The sequence below is a fragment of the Pristiophorus japonicus genome, chromosome 3, assembly GCF_044704955.1.
Source record: "Pristiophorus japonicus isolate sPriJap1 chromosome 3, sPriJap1.hap1, whole genome shotgun sequence".
NCBI classification, from domain to species: Eukaryota; Metazoa; Chordata; class Chondrichthyes; family Pristiophoridae; genus Pristiophorus; species Pristiophorus japonicus.
This window is the reverse complement of record NC_091979.1, coordinates 153,196,210-153,209,488: the sequence shown is the minus strand read 5'-3', so window position 1 is coordinate 153,209,488 and position 13,279 is coordinate 153,196,210. Positions and strand designations below refer to the sequence as shown.

The 13,279-nt window shown below is 46.9% G+C and overlaps 1 protein-coding gene across 8 annotated transcripts in view; it reads left to right on the top strand.

The window, feature by feature from the left end:
- rftn2 (raftlin family member 2) overlaps positions 1–13,279 on the top strand; it is a 452,549-nt gene that overhangs the window by 405,681 nt on the left and 33,589 nt on the right. The gene's annotated exons all lie outside the window — the stretch shown is intronic.

The window sequence follows — 13,279 nt, the reverse complement described above, 5'->3', positions numbered from 1 at the left end:
TGCATGTCGCCTTAGCTCGGCGATGTAGCTCGCTACTTCCTGACCTTCAGATCGCTGGCACGTGTAGAACTGATACCTCGCCATCAGCACGCTCTCCCTCGGGTTAAGATGCTCCTGAACCAGTGTACACAGCTCCTCATATGACTTATATGTGGGTTTTACCAGTGCCAGAAGATTCTTCATGAGGCTGTAGGTCAGTGCCCTGCAGACCGTGAGGAGGACCGCTCTCCTTTTTGCAGCGCTTTCTTCGCCGTTCAGCTCGTTGGCTACAAAGTACTGGTCTAGCCGTTCGACATAGGCTTCCCAGTCTTCACCCTCCGAGAACTTCTCCAGGATGCCCACAGTTTGCTGCATCGTTGCGTTGGAATAGTATACTCGTCGCCAGTTACTGTGTTCCTAACACAGATGAGACTGCACACAGGGAGGTTAAAGTAGTAACAGTGACCTCCATCTTTGTTAAGACACTCCAGAGTGAAGGACAGGCCTTCGGGACTGGCTTATATACATTCCTCCCAAGGGATGCTGGGATCCCTTGGGACATCAAGGGATGCGCTCCCTGTTGGCGGAACATGGGAGTGCATGCTTTACAGATACACACCACGCCAGGCAGCCCAGCAAGGCCAGCTGCACAGCAGCCCAGCGAGAGCCCAACAATTGATTCAACAATACCAGCTTTCACACCAAGACGTTCAAGAAGGGCCCCAGATCAACTCCCATTGTAAATAGTTACACTATTGACTTTGGCGGGGAGTGTTATATTTGTAAACTTGTATATACTCTGTACAGCCACCAGAGGGCTCATCCTCTGGAGTCCCAAGTGATCCTATAATCCCTTGGGAGCACAGGTATTTAAGGAGGCCTCACAGATTGGAGAGGCACTCTGGACATCTGCAATAAAAGGCTACGGTCACACTTTACTTTCAGCTCCGTGTTCAGTCTGACTCTTTCTCCATACATAACACCGTGCTCGTCTGCTCTCCGGTTCCGGGTCCACCCTCAGGTGAGGGCTTGCTTTGCCTCTGAGCGCAGGGGGCTTCAATTGCTGGAGAGGTGAAGTCTTCCCATTTCCAATGGATCTTCTCCATCCACCTTCTGCCGAGCAGCATTGGTCCATCACCTGCAACAATTCAGAGGTAACTTGTGCTCCGCGCCATCACGGAATACCTTTACATTTGCGCTACCAATGACAGGGATGATTTCATCGGTGTAGGTGTGCAGCTTTGCCTGAACCAGGACCAACTCGAGTCGTTCAGCTTGATTGTCCCATAGCCTCTCAAAGGCTCCTTGATTCATCACTGACTGGCTCGCCCAAGTGTCCACTTTCATGAAGACTGTGGCTCCCTCTATCTCGACTTCCATCTTCAGCGGGGAACACTCAGTCGTGCAAGTAAATATGCTATGTACCTCCCCGTGGGACTGGGCTGCCTCTCTGTCTATCGATTCATAATCCGCACTGGATTCGTGGCCATTTGCAGACTCTTCATCGACACAGTGAGTCATGTTTCTCTTACACATTCGCTGGAGGTGGCCCTTTGTGCTGCAGCCTTTGCATGTATAGTCTTTAAAGTGGCACCGGTGAGCCCTGTGATTCCCTCCGCAGTGCCAGTATGGTGCTACTCGATTGGCCCTCCTCGGCAGACTCTGAGTTAAGGGACTCGGCGGGCCTATTCTCTCTTCCCTGAGAGGGTTCGCGCTCTCCAGTCCAGAATCTAAACGGTGCCACTCTGTGCACAGTATCTGTTGGGTTTGAGTCCTGAGGGTGATTCAGCTGCCTAGAACCGCAGGTCGAGGTCATGAATGACTGGCTCACAGTGATGGCCTTCTCCAGTATGACTGTGGTATCTGCCTACAGTAGCTTGTGAAGAAGGCCCTCATGGCCAATTCCAATGACAAAAATGTCCCGCAGCGCTTCGTTGAGGTGGGTGCCAAAATCGCACGGTGCCGCCAGCCTCCTGAGATCTGTGGCGTAATTCGCGACTTCCTGGCCTTTGGGCTGATGGTGGGTGTAGAACCCGTGTCTGTCTGTGAGGATGCTCTCCTTGGGCTTGGGTTGCTCATGGATCAGGGTTACGAGCTCCTTGTGCGACTTGGTCGTTGTCTTCGCTGGTGCCAGCAAGTCCCTGACGCAGCCATAGACGGTGGGCCAACAACTGGTCAGCAAGATAGCTCGGCGCTTATCAGCCAGTGTGGCCGGGTCGCCTCTACCAGGTCGTTTGCTGTGAAGAAATGTTCTAACCTCTCCACAAAGGCGTTCCAGTCATCACCATCGACGAACTGCTGCAACATACCAAGGGTAGCCATTTCCGTGTGAAAGTTCGTAATCTCGTCGCCAATTGTTGTGTCTTAGATGCTCTAGTAATGACTCCACGAGGCAATGTGTTGTACTTGAACTGCAGTGACCTTAGTCCTTTATTCGTTAATTTCAGAGGATCACACCTGGTGGCCCCTTTTATACGAGACCAAGCACACCTGTACAGGTAACATAGAAAATAGGTGCAGGAGTAGGCCATTCGGCCCTTCAAGCCTGCACCGCCATTCAATATGATCATGGCTGATCATTCCCTCAGTACCCCTTTCCTGCTTTCTCTCCATACCCCTTGATCCCCTTAGCTGTAAGAGCCATACCTAACTCCTTCTTAACAAGTCTCCCACTGCTGTGCCCTCTGGTGGTGCACCCTGTGATAGTACCAACAGTAGCCATGACAAACGTTTATACCCGCCCTACACAATACCCACCCAGGCATAGTCATGATGAAGGCTATAGCCAGGTCGCATGTTTGGTGGCCCAGCATTGACTCGGACTTAGTCATGCGTACACTAGTGCAATACGTGCTCACAATTGAGCAATGCACCAAGGGAGGCTCCATTGAGTCTGTGGTCATCGCCCTCCCAACCGTGGTCCAGCATCCACGTAGATTTTGCTTGCGCCTTTCTCGGAAAGATGTTTTTAGGTGTAGTGAACGCCTTACTTAAGGAAGGATATACTAGCTTTGGAGGGGGTACAGAGATGATTCACTAGGCTGATTCCGGAGATGAGGGGGTTATCTTATGATGATAGATTGAGTAGACTGGGTCTTTACTCGTTGGAGTTCAGAAGGATGAGGGGTGATCTTATAGAAACATTTAAAATAATGAAAGGGATAGACAAGATAGAGGCAGAGAAGTTGTTTCCACTAGTCGGGGAGACTAGAACTAGGGGGCACAGTCTCAAAATACGGGGGAGCCAATTTAAAACAGAGTTGAGAAGGAATTTCTTCTCCCAGAGAGTTGTGAATCTGTGGAATTCTCTGCCCAGGGAAGCAGTTGAGGCTAGCTCATTGAATGTATTCAAATCACAGATGGATAGATTTTTAACCAATAAGGGAATTAAGGGTTATGGGGAGCGGGCGGGTAAGTGGAGCTGAGTCCACGGCCAGATCAGCCATGATCTTTGTTGAATGGCGGAGCAGGCTCGAGGGGCTAAATTGCCTACTCCTGTTCCTAATTCTTAAGTTCTTACGTTACCCTAAATGAATTGAATGCATAATAATGTCATCCAGCACATCCACTGCCACCATTGAAAGCCTCCGGGCTATGTTAGCCACCTATGGCTTGCCCGACATCCTTGCCAATGGACCGTGTTTCACCAGCTCGGAATTCAACGAACTTATGACCCGCAATGGCATCAAGCATGTCAGGTCTGCCCCGTTTAAGCCCGCATCAAACGGTCAAGTGGAACGGACAGTCCAAACTATCAAGCAGAGCTTGAAACACGTGACGGAAGGCTCCTTGCAGCCCTGCTTATCTCAGGTTCGGCTCAGCTACCAGACGCGACCCCACTCGCTCACTGGGGTTCCCCCTGCAGAATTGTTAATGAAGAGAGCACTCAAAACCAGGCTCTCCCTCGTCCACCCAGATCTAAATGATTATGTAGAAACCCAGCGTCACCGGCAAAACATGTACCACGATCGCGGGGCTGTATCACGTTACATTGATAACGACCCTGTGTTTGTTTTTAACTACGGTCATGGTCCTAAATGGGTCGCTGGCACTGTCTTGGCCAAGGAGGGGAATCGAGCATTTATAGTCAAACTAATGAATGGACAAACGTGCAGAAAGCATTTGGATCAGACCAAACTGCGGTTCACCGACAACCAGGAACAACCTGAAGAGGACATCATCATCGATCCACCAACACACACCCAACCAGCAATCGACCTCACTGTCAATCAAGAGGATGAACTCACCATTCCCACCATTCCTGTCAGACCAGCCGCGCCGCAGTACAGCAATGGTCTGACCAACTCGCCCATGCCAGAATTTGAACTCAGATGATCAACCAGGGAGTGTAGGGTCCCAGATTATCTCAACTTGTAAATAATTTGTATAAAAGACTTTGGGGGGGGGGGGGGGGAGTGATGTTATGTATGTAAACATTGTAACTGTGTAAGACTTGCCATCAGAGGGCGCAACTGTTGCCGGCCCAAGGATCGCCTGCACACGTCGTGCAAGGGAGTATTAAATGTTGTCTGCCATGCTGCTTAGGCACTCTGGAGTTGTATTAAAGAGACTAAGGCCACATCAGGTTTAGCTCACAGTACTCAGTCTTGTGGAATTCTACCATAATTAACAAGCTATCCAATTAGTCCCACTCTCCTGCTCATTCCCCTCAGCCCTACAAATGTTTCCTATTCAAGTAGATATCCAATTCCCTTTTGAAAGTTACTACTGAATCTACTGCCACCACCCTTTCTGGCAGTGCATTCCACATCATACCATCTTGCTACTTAGGGTTCACATAGACACTACAGAATGTGCCAACCTTTTTAAAATAAATTAACGCTGCTCACAAAATTCAGTCCAAAGTAAAACATTCAGAAATCATGCTTTTATGTCTACACAGATGATTCACCCAACATCAAACTACATCTAGTAATTGGACAAAGTCCCCAGGTCTTGTCCAAGGAGTTCGATGAAGATGACAAAAATGAAGAGAGGTCGCTACCATTGGCAATATAAAAGGCCAACCAACATTCAAGGCCATAACACAACCAATGGAATATCAAACCTGAAGGACACCTCACTTGCAAGTTCAAACCAAGATTCACATGACCAAAAGATGATGTTTGGCAACGCATCTGGAAGACAGACCGTGGCAGACGGAGATTAGCCCATTACTCCCACCTCCACATCTAGAGACAGCAGAGTGCCCCAAGAGCTCCGAGCATAAAAAATGCTTTTGATACTCTTGAACTAGTGCTTGCCAGCTGCAGAATGGCACTACATCCTTGCATCATAGTAGGAAAGGCTGACCAAAATTAGCTGAGCAGATTGGCACTTTTGTTCGTCTGCTGACTACATTAATGTGCCAGCTGCCCCTCTCCTTTGTACATCTCAGAAATTTTGATAAGACCCTCTTAAAGTCTCCCAATACTTAGACTGAAGGGATTATTAAGGCAATCTCCAGTGCCACTCTGGTTGATCTGGCCACCTATCCGAGGCTGATCCTATGGAAGCTCCTGATCATGTTGCTTTTTCCCAGAATTCACTGTCAAGTAGGTATACAGTGGTTTTCTACAAAGATAAATTAGTAGTGATATACTATATGTCCCGCCCCGTCAGCGAAATTGGGGCTACCACCCCCGACAGGAACATAACATAAAAACATAAGAAATTGGAGCACGAGTAGGCCATATGGCCCCTCAAGCCTGCTCCACCATTTAATACAATCTTGGCTGATCTGATCATGGACTCAGGTCCACTTTCATGCCTGCTCCCCATAACCCCGTATTCCCTTAACGGTTAAGAAACTGTCTATCTCTGTCTTAAATTTATTCAATGTTCTGGCTTCCACAGCTCTCTGAGGCAGCGAATTCCACAGATCCACAACCCTCTGAGAAAAGAAATTTCTCCTCATCTCAGTTTTAAATGGGCAGCCCCTTATTCTAAGATTATGCCTCTAGTTCTAGTCTTCCCCATCAGTGGAAACATTCTCTCTGCATCTACCTTGTCAAGCCCCCTCATAATCTTATACGTTTCGATAAGATCACCTCTCAATCTTCTAAATTCCAATGAGTAGAGGCCCAACCTACTCAACCTTTCCTCATAAGTCAACCCCCTCATCTCCGGAATCAACCTAATGAACCTTCTCTAAAATGCCTCCAAAACAAGTATATCCTTTCGTAAATATGGAAACCAAAACTGCATGCAGTATTCCAGATGTGGCCTCACCAATACCTTGTATAACTGTAGCAAGACTTCCCTGCTTTTATACTCCATCCCCTTTGCAATAAAGGCCAAGATTCCATTGGCTTTCCTGATCACTTGCTGTACCTGCATACTATCCTTTTATGTTTATGCACAAGTACCCTCAGGTCCCGTTGTACTGCAGCACTTTGCAATCTTTCTCCATTCAAGAAGTTGAACAGGAATTTACCAGCGCTATGTTGAAGATAGGGTGCTGCCGGTTTGTGCCTCCACTAACTCCCACGGAATTTCGCAGGAGGTGGTAGCGGCCCCGGGGGGGAAATCGTTTGTGCTGGGGGCGCTAACGGGAGGCGCAAACAATCTGAATTGCTTCCCCAATGTGTTCATATATGTTCTATATTTTCACATTCTGGAGTGTTCTGGTAAATCAGCCACAATATATCCAATGGATCTGCAGTCCTTATGCAAAAGGTGTCTTGCCTTATGCTAGATAATTCATCAAAATAGTTAGGTAGAGTGCAATTTCATGTGTCATGTTCACCACTGTTATTTTTGTATAAACTGAAATGTAATAATCGTACCTACTTTATAAAAGTTATATATTGTTTAAAGACTGAAATTTTTCTACGATTCCATCCTGGTCAATGATAATTAATTCCAACATTTCCATTCATCACAGTTTGATCTATCGCCGCATATTGTGGCAGATTTGTGACTGACTGTATCTGTTATAAACCCTATTTCAGAGGTCCCTGAAGGGTGTTGCCAGTATTGCAAATAGAGCAATTCCACCCCACTACTCCCCTCCCCCATTCTGTCGATTAAGATAATACCAAGATAATTAAGATATCTGGGGCCCGAATTTGATCAACCTACCGCCGGCTGCCTGAGTTTTCCCGGCGGTTTCCCCTTTTTTTCCGGTGCTCTCCCCTCCATGCGAATTTGGTGAGGCCCTCACACCAGCAGTTTGAAAGAACCACTGGGGAGCATCCGCTGGTGTACACCGGCAGACAACGGCGAAAAAAGTGCTCCAGCCAAAGATTCATCCGAACGGTCCTCTGCTCCAGCAGGAGAAAAGACCGCCGCGTGGAAGCAGGTCTTAGTTGGACAGTCGGTATGAAGACCTGCAAGAAAAGGTTAGTGAGATGTTTTGCTTTAATTCTTTTGCAGCGATTTGGTTGAAAGTGTCCTCTGAAGGTTTTGTCATGCAGTTCATTTTATTTAAAGATTTTTTTTTGCATTCCCCCCCTTCCCTCGGCCCGACTCTAGCCTCGGCGTTACTTTGTCGAGGATTGCATTTGCTGCCCAGAATCCGACCTACCGCCTGATACTGCCCAGAATCACTAACGCCCATTTTTTACGTCGGGCATTTTCCCCCCATTTTTTGCACCAAACGTCTGCCCAAAGTACCGTCGGGATTTTAACGGTCTTTTCGAAGATACTTGGGTTTGACCAAATTCGGGCCCCTGATGTTGCCTTTTTCCACCATTATCTAACATTGCATTCCAATAATACCATTAACTAGAGAATGTGAGCCAGTGGTTGATAGCCATCTAAGTTTTTTTGCATTAGTCAGATATTTCAGAGCTTAATAGCAAATTCCATTCTACAGATTGGTGGCACATGTATTTACATCCACAATTTCTCATGTAGCAAGATCCAATTCTTGGCCTTTTCAGCACAAGGAGTTGGTCAAGGATGATATGTAATTTCCCACAAGAAAACTGGGAAAACCATTAGGCTCTTGTACACCAACAGTGAGATTGGAAGAAGCCTAGGATGAAGCTTAAGATCAAGGAGGAGCAAAGAATTGGCAGTCGGAGAGGCGGGAGTTCGGGACGTTGGTGAGGCCAATAAAGGCCCAGCGGCAGAGGAGAAGCGTCAGTCGGAGAGGCGGAAGTTCGGGGCATTGGTGAGGCCTATAAAGGTCCAGCGGCAGAGGTGAGGCGGCGGCAGCCAGAGAGGCGGGAGTTCGGGGCATTGGTGAGGCCTATAAAGGTCCAGCAGCAGAGGAGAGGCGGTGGCAGTCGGAGAGGCGGGAGTTCGGGACGTTGGTGAGGCTTATAAAGGCCTAGCTGGTGCAGCTGCAACGGGGAGAGAAGGCAAAAAAGAAGTAGAAAAAAAATCGAAAGGTGACGTCACAGCCAAAGGGGTAACTGATTGATAAGTAGCTTTTCTTTTTTCTTTATCAATAAGTAACCTTTAGCATTGTTGTTGCCAAATTAAATTTATCTAAGGGTTAAGTCATGGCAAGACATCTCGGACACATGTTATGCTCCTCCTGTACTATGTGGGAAGTCAGGGACACTCCCGGTGTCCTTGACGACTACGTGTGCGGGAAGTGCATCCGCCTCCAGCTCCTGATGGACCGCATTGCGGGTGGATTCACTCTGGAGCATCCACGATGCTGAGAATGACGTGAATAGCACGTTTAGCGAATTGGTCTTGCCGCAGGTAAAAGGTACACAACCAGATAGTAAATGGGTGACCAACAGGAAGGTAGTGCAGGGGTCTCCTGCGGTCATTCCCCTGCAAAACAAATATACCGCTTTGGGTACTGTTGAGGAGGATGACTCATCAGGGGGGAGCAGCAGCAGCCAAGTTCATGGCACCGTGGCTGGCTCTGCTGCACAGGTAGGCAGGAAAAAGTGGGAGAGCTATAGTGATAGGGGATTCGATTGTAAGGGGAATAGATGGGCGTTTCTGCGGCCACAACCGAGACTCCAGGATGGTATGTTGCCTCCCTGGTGCAAGGGTCAAGGATGTCTCGGAGCGGGTGCAGGACATTCTGAAAAGGGAGGGTGAACAGCCAGTTGTCGTGGTACAATCGGTACCAACGATATAGGTAAAAAAAAACGGGATGAGGTCCCACAAGACGAATTTAGGGAGCTTGGAACTAAATTTTAAAAAGTAGGACCTCAAAAGTAGTAATCTCAGGATTGCTACCAGTGCCACGTGCTAGTCAGAGTAGGAATCGCAGGATAGCTCAGATGAATACGTGGCTTGAGGAGTGGTGCACAAGGGAGGGATTCAAATTCCTGGAACATTGGAACCGGTTCTGGGGGAGGTGGGACCAGTACCAACCGGACGGTCTGCATCTGGGCAGGACAGGATCCAATGTCCTCGGGGGAGTGTTTACTCATGCTGTTGGGGAGGAGTTAAACTAATATGGCAGGCGAATGGGAACCTATGCAGGGAGACTGAGGGAAGTAAAATGGAGGCAGAAGCAAAAGATAGAAAGGAGAATAGTAAAAGTGGACGGCAGAGAAACCCAAGGCAAAAAAGAAAAAGGACCACATTACAGCAAAATTCTAAAGGGGCAAAGTATGTTAAAAAGACAAGCCTGAAAGCTCTGTGCCTCAATGCGAGGAGTATTCGGAATAAGGTGGACGAATTAACTACGCAGACAGCAGTTAACGGATATGATGTAATTGGCATTACGGAGACATGGCTCCAGGGTGACCAAGGCTGGGAACTCAATATCCAGGGGTATTCAACATTTAGGAAGGATAGGCAGAGAGAAAAAGGAGGCGGGGTGGTGTTGCTGGTTAAAGAGGAAATTAATGCAATAGTAAGGAGGGACATTAGCCTGGATGATGTGGAATCAGTATGCATGGAGCTGCGGAATACCAAAGGGCAGAAGTTGTGTACAGACCACCAAACAGTAGTAGTGAGGTTGGAGACAGCATCAAACAAGAAATAAGGGATGTGTGCAATAAAGGTACAGCAGTTATCATGGGCGACTTTAATCTACATATTGATTGGGCTAACCAAACTGGTAGCAATGCGGTGGAGGAGGATTTCCTGGAATGTACAAGGAATGATTTTCTAGACCAATATGTCGAGGAACCAACTAGAGAGCTGGCCATCTTAGACTGGGTGATGTGTAATGAGAAGGGACTAATTAGCAATCTTGTTGTGCTTGGGGAAGAGTGACCATAATATGGTCAAATTCTTTATTAAGATGGAGAGTGACACAGTTCATTCGGAAACTAGGGTCCTGAACTTAAGGAAAGGTAACTTCGACGATATGAGGGGTGAAGTGGCTGGAATAGACTGGCAAAGGATACTTAAAGGGTTGACAGTGGGTAAGCAATGGCAAACATTTAAAGATCACATGGACAAACTTCAGCAATTGTACATCCTTGTCTGGAGTAAAAATAAAATGGGGAAGGTGGCTCAACCGTGACTAACAAGGGAAATTAAGGATAGTGTTAAAACCAAGGAAGAGGCATATAAATTGGCTAGAAAAAGCAACAAACCTGAGGACTGTGAGAAATTTAGAATTCAACAGAGGAGGACAAAGGGTTTAATTAAGAGGAGGAAAATAGAGTACGAGAGGAAGCTTGCAGGGAACATAAAAACTGACTGCAAAAGCTTCTATAAATATGTGGAGAGAAAAAGATTAGTGAAGACAAACATCAGTCCCTTGCAGTCCGATTCAGGTGAATTTATAATGGGGAACAAAGAAATGGCAGACCAGTTGAACAAATACTTCGGTTCTGTCTTCACTAAGGAAGACACAAATAACCTTCCGAATGTACTAGGGGACAGTGGGTCTAGTGAGAAGGAGGAACTGCACGATATCCTTATTAGGCGGGAAATTGTGTTAGGGAAATTGATGGGAATGAAGGCCGATAAATCCCCGGGGCCTGATAGTCTGCATCCCAGAGTACTTAAGGAAGTGGCCCTAGAAATAGTGGATGCATTGGTGATCATTTTCCAACAGTCTGTCTACTCTGGATCAGTTCATATTGACTGGAGGGTAGCTAATGTAACACCACTTTTTAAAAAGGGAGGGAGAGAGAAAATGGGTAATTATAGACCGGTTAGCCTGACATCAGTAGTGGAGAAAATGTTGGAATCAATCATTAAGGATGAAATAGCACCGCATTTGGAAAGCAGTGACAGGATCGGTCCAAGTCAGCATGGATTTATGAAAAGGAAATCATGCTTGACGAATCTTCTGGAATTTTTTGAGGATGTAACTAGCAGAGTGGACAAGGGAGAACCAGTGGATGTGGTGTATTTGGACTTTCAAAAGGCTTTTGACAAGGTCCCGCACAAGAGATCGGTGTGCAAAATCAAAGCGCATGGTATTGGGGGTAATGTACTGACGTGGACAGAGAACTCGTCGGCAGACAGGAAGCAGAGTCAGGATAAATGGGTCCTTTTCGGAATGGCAGGCAGTGACTAGTGGAGTGCTGCAGGGCTCAATACTGGGACCCCAGCTCTTTACAATATATATTAATGATTTAGATGAAGAAATTGAGTGTAATATTTCCAAGTTTGCAGACGACACTAAACTGGGTGGCGGTGTGAGCTGTGAGGAGGATGCTAAGAGGCTGCAGGGTGACTTGGGCAGGTTAGAGGAGTGGGCAGTTGAATGGCAGATGCAGTATAATGTGGATAAATGTGAGGTTATCCATTTTGGGAGCAAAAACACGAAGGCAGAATATTATCTGAATAGCGGCAGATTAGGAAAAGGGGAGGTGCAACAAAAGTGGGGTGTCATGGTTCATCAGTCATTGAAAGTTGGCATGCAGGTAGAGCAGGCGGTGAAGAAGGCAAATGGTATGTTGGCTTTCATAGCTAGGGGATTTGAGTATATGAGTAGGAAGGTCTTACTGTAGTTGTACAGGGCCTTGATGACACCTCACCTGGAATATTGTGTTCAGTTTTGGTCTCCTAATCTGAGGAAGGATGTTCTTACTATTGAGGGAGTGTTGCGAAGGTTCACCAGACTGATTCCAGGGATGGCTGGAGTGTCATATGAGGAGAGACTGGATCAACTGGGCCTTTATTCACTGGAGTTTAGAAGGATGAGAGGGGATCTCTTAGAAACGTATAAGATTCGGACGGGCCTGGACAGGTTAGATGCGGGAAGAATGTTCCCGATGTTGGGGAAGTCCAAAACCAGGGGACATAGTCTTAGGATAAGGGGTAGGCCATTTAGGACTGAGATGAGGAGAAACTTCTTCACTCAGAGAGTTGTTAACCTGTGGAATTCCCTACTGCAGAGAGTTGTTGATGCCAGTTAATTGGATATATTCAAGAGGTAGCTAGATATGGCCCTTACGGCTAAGGGGATCAAGGGGTATGGAGAGAAAGCAGGAGAGGGGTACTGAGGGAATGATCAGCCATGATCTTATTGAATAGCGGTGCAGGCTCAAAGGGCCAAATGGCCTACTCCTGCACCTATTTTCTATGTTTCTATCTTACCGTTGCCACGTGTCATCTGTCTATTTCTAATGCTAAACTTTTACTTTATAAAGCAGATTTCTATTATTTTTAAAGGGGATACTCCACAACACAGTTTCTAATGACATTCTTGAATTCATTTTGTTTAAAGTTCGGGATTGCTACCAGTGCCACGTGCTAGTCAGAGTAGGAATCGCAGGATAGTGCAGATGAATACGTGGCTTGAGCAGTGGTGCAGCAGGAAGGGATTCAAATTCCTGGGGCATTGGAACCGGTTCTGGGGGAAGTGGGACCAATACAAACCGGACGGTCTGCACCTGGGCAGGACCAGAACCAATGTCCTAGGGGGAGTGTTTGCTCGTGCTGTTGGGGAGGAGTTAAACTAATATGGCAGGGGGATGGGAACCTATGCAGGGAGACAGAGGGAGACAAAAATGAGGCAAAAGCAAAAGACAGAAAGGAGATGAGGAAAAGTGGAGGGCAGAGAAACCCATGGCAAAGAACAAAAAGGGCCACTGTACAGCAAAATTCTAAAAGGACAAAGGATGTTAAAAAAGCAAGCCTGAAGGCTTTGTGTCTTAATGCAAGGAGTATCCGCAATAAGGTGGATGAATTAACTGTGCAAATCGATGTTAACAAATATGATGTGATTGGGATTACGGAGACGTGGCTCCAGGATGATCAGGGCTGGGAACTCAACATCCAGGGGTATTCAACATTCAGGAAGGATAGAATAAAAGGAAATGGAGGTGGGGTAGCATTGCTGGTTAAAGAGGAGATTAATGCAATAGTTAGGAAAGACATTAGCTTGGATGATGTGGAATCTATATGGGTAGAGCTGCAGAACACTAAAGGGCAAAAAACGTTAGTGGGAGTTGTGTACAGACCTCCA